The sequence below is a fragment of the Schistocerca nitens genome, chromosome 2 (assembly GCF_023898315.1).
Source record: "Schistocerca nitens isolate TAMUIC-IGC-003100 chromosome 2, iqSchNite1.1, whole genome shotgun sequence".
Lineage (NCBI taxonomy): Eukaryota > Metazoa > Arthropoda > Insecta > Orthoptera > Acrididae > Schistocerca > Schistocerca nitens.
Genome location: NC_064615.1, coordinates 875609522 through 875613170, shown reverse-complemented (window position 1 = coordinate 875613170; position 3649 = coordinate 875609522).

Sequence of the window (3649 nt, the reverse complement as noted above, 5' to 3'; positions counted from 1 at the left end):
AGTAATTCTTTTGTCTCGCAGGGTAGTGGTGTCAAGTGGATCTCACTTATCTTTTCACAGAACCACTCAGGAATCACATGCGGCATTGTTGTGTGGAACACTTGTGCTGACCGAACGTACGTCGGCTGCCGACGGCATTGAAATTCTCAGCGCGGCTGCCGATCCACGCGAGTGCAAATGTCACGGCCGGATGTTCCTCCGAACTCCCCTGTGGGAATTACGAGCTGTGCACAAGCGTAGCCAGGTGAAACAAGAATAGTGGCAGATAAAAAATAAATCCTCTCTGCATCCGGCAAGGGGAGCCGGCGACACGGGACAAACAGTTTATCTGAGGACGCTGTACACGCTGAAAGGCTGCCTTTTTGCTTCGAGGCCCCCGCGGCAGAAGCGACCAACCAGAACAGCAATGTGGTCGCTGGAGGCGGGGATACGAGGCAGAAGAACGGCTGTCGCCGCACGGGGACCAGCTGTAGCGATAGAGCACACTCTCGGTGCTCGAGCCACGAGTCACGTACGCAAACACGGACGCCCAGCACCTGGCGAGCGAACTACCGGGGTGATTGACCAGCGATCGTGAAAACTGTCACGTCTTCACACTCAAACAACGTTTGTGTAGAAAAAAGAAAAACCGTGGCCTGTACGCCTGAAGGTAGATGGCTTCTTAGTGATGTTCCAACGTTCCTTGGGCTCTCGTGAAACGAAACAGTATTTCAATTTTTATTTTAAATGATTATTAATTGAAACCCTCAGCTGCCGACAGGTATTGTTCATATACCTCGATGAGGACAGCCAAACATGTGTTCCCCGACTGCTTACATAGCAGACGCTCTATCCATTTTGTTTTTTTAAATCTCATTTTGTTCGTTTTTTGTTCGTTGCATCTGCTCGTGGCGGACTTCGCAAGACACCCGTTTCAGTTCGTCGTTGATCCATTAACTCAGTTTTTTTTGTTATAGAGGGCAGCTAACCCTCTGACCGAACACGCTGAGTTACCGTGCCTGGCATCCATCTGAGCCATCGAGGACACAGATACATAGCGCGACTGCGGGAATTATCCCTTGCACGCCTCTCGCGAGACCCACATTCCCAACTGTCCACAATCTACATACGTAATGATCCTAATAGATATTTTCCCATCCACTCATTACTCTTTCGAGAACAGTTACTATCTTCGTATATAGTTAAATGGCTACCCGGCCATTGACCTTCGTCTGAGCGAATGCGCACAGGTTGCCCGAACTCTTACGGGAATCGTCACCTTAGTGTGCGCGAGTAATGAGGGAATGGGCAAATATCTATTAGGAACATTACGTATGTAGATTGTGGACTGTTGGGAATGTGGGTCTCACGGGAGGCGTGCAAGGGATAAGTCCCTGCAGCCGCGCTATTTATCTGGGTCCTCGATGGCTCAGATGGATGCCGGGCACGGTAACTCAGCGTGTTCGGTCAGAGGGTAGCTGCCATCTGTAATAAAAAAAAGTGAGTTAATGGATCAACGACGAAGTGAAACGGGTGTCTCGCGACGTTCGCCCCGAGCAGATACAACGAACGAAAACGAACAAAACGAGATTTTTTTTTTAAGAAACAGATGGATAGAGCGTCTACCATGTTAGCAGGAGATCCCGGGTTCGAGTCCCAGTCGGGGCACAAATTTTTGGCTGTCTCCATCGAGGCGTATCAACAACACCTGTCGGCAGCTGCGGGTTTCAATTAATTATCATTTATTCTAGAGAAGCTGCACGGTCATCAATGGTATCTGTTCTTTCGAGAACAGTTACTATCTTCATATATAATTTTTATTTTGTCTTTTTCTGCACGAGTCTCATATGGCACAAGATTTATTGCTTGACAGGTATTGCAGTACCTGATATACGAGGTCTATCCACAAAGTACATTACGTTTTGGAATTAAAAATAAATAAAGTATTGGAAAATTTTTATATTATATACAGATGAAAGCCACGCTTAAATACTACTTTTCTACATAGTTGCCATTTAAATTAAGGCACTTATCGTAGGGATGGACGAGCTTGGAAATTCCTTCGTCGTAAAATTCGGCCGCCTGCGCCTTCAACCACGTGGTTAATCAGTAACCCGGTAGAAATACGATTTTTGTGGATTTCCTGGAAAGAGGCACTACAATAAACTCTCAAAGGTATTGCCAAACTCTGCACAACCTCAGAAGAGCAATACAAAACAAGCGCAGGGGAAAGTTGGGCTCAAAGATCTTGCTGATTCACGACAACGCCCGGGCCCACACGGCAAATGCCACTCGTGAAGTTCTCGAATCTTTTAAGTGGCAGTTGTTTCCTCATCCACCGTACAGTCCCGACCTGGCACCGAGCGACTTCCACTTATTCCCAGCAATGAAGATGTGGTTGGCTATGCAGCGTTTTGATGACGACGCACAGCTTCAAGAAGAGGTAACCACGTGGTTGAAGGCGCAGGCGGCCGAATTTTACGACGAAGGAATTTCCAAGCTCGTCCATCGTTACGATAAGTGCCTTAATTTAAATGGCAACTATGTAGAAAAGTAGTATTTAAGTGTGGCTTTCATCTGTATATAATAAAAAAAATTTCCAATACTTTATTTATTTTTAATTCCAAAACGTAATGTACTTTGTGGATAGCCCTCGTTCGACGGAAAGTACGAGGCCTATTAGAAAAGTAAGGTCCGATCGGTCGAAAAATGGAAACCACTGCGAAAATAAAAAAATGTATTGTTTGTAACAGTTAGCTACACCTTCCAACCACTTCCTTACATAGCCGACGCTGCGATTTAGTCGCCTATCGTAGCATTGTACCAACTTTCCAGTACCCTCGTCATAGTAGGCAGCCGCCTGTGCTTCCTGCCAGTTCCCTACACTGGTCTACAGCTCGTTGTCTGTGACAGAACATTGTCTTCATAGCCAGCGGTTGATGTGAGCAGAGGTGAAACTCATGGAGAGTCAATTACAAGCTCTGTAGTGGGTGATCGCTTCCCATCGAAAATGCTGCAGGAGTGTCTTCATTGCCCCTGCAGAGTGCGTCCGAGATTGTCATGCAGAAGGAAATGCTTGACAGTTTTGTTATGTGGGCTGCTTGACATCTGGCGAAATCTCACATCAGGCCCTCATATTTCAGGAGACACTGTTGTTCTAAGCATGTGTGCTCAGAACTGTGAGCTCAGAACTGAAAAGAGCGACACACTGCCCAACGCATCTGTGCAAAACTCCATCGGATTTTCACTGAGGTTTCCATTTCGCACCCCATCAGACCTTACTTTCCGAGTAGCCCACGTAGCTACAATGGTCGAAAGGAAAAAGGTTGAACTCACTCCACGGCCATATTCACCAAGATCTGGGTTGAAATCCAGAATTTTCCTCAGTTCAACTTCAGCACGAAGAATGTCTCCTCGCGCTGACAGAGAAAACGGTGCGTAACTAGATGCGACCAACTTAAAATCTGGAAGAAACCTGCTGAGTATCTACTGTTTGGAAGTACTTTAGATTGGTCCACTTAGCGATCAATGAACAGACTAAGATTAGATGTTAGTAAATCCAGGGACAATGTGGTCAATTTCAAGAGAATGGATGCAAAATCACTGCGACGGAAAACAGACATTGGATCACCCATGAAACTGTCCATGCTGCCTGAGTCATGCAGTGACG